General features: G+C 32.6%; 1 protein-coding gene across 5 annotated transcripts in view; it reads left to right on the top strand.

Moving 5' to 3' along the window:
• Positions 1 to 285, top strand: part of ice1 (KIAA0947-like (H. sapiens)) — a 12,063-nt gene that overhangs the window by 2,026 nt on the left and 9,752 nt on the right. The window lies entirely within an intron of this gene.

Below are 285 nucleotides of genomic sequence, written 5' to 3'. Positions count from 1 at the left end.
CAAATACATTTCAGTCATTTGAATTTGCTGTAATCTCATAACTGACAATGAATGGAGCTTTTTGTGTTTTACTGTATATAAGCTTAAGTTGACAAAAAAGGGGAATTAAAAAATCATCTTTTGGAAATTGATCTTAATGCCTTAATTAAAAAATGAGAGCTTGGCATGGTTTTGCCTATTAGCTGATTTGATTTTTCACTGAGATGATTTTATGGAACGTACTCCATGCCAATCTCTAGGTATGATGAAGGGTATGTGATGATGCGGGGCTATTTTAATTCCAAA

Source organism: Etheostoma spectabile, chromosome 6, assembly GCF_008692095.1.
Source record: "Etheostoma spectabile isolate EspeVRDwgs_2016 chromosome 6, UIUC_Espe_1.0, whole genome shotgun sequence".
NCBI lineage: Eukaryota > Metazoa > Chordata > Actinopteri > Perciformes > Percidae > Etheostoma > Etheostoma spectabile.
This window is presented reverse-complemented; position numbering and strand designations above follow the sequence as displayed.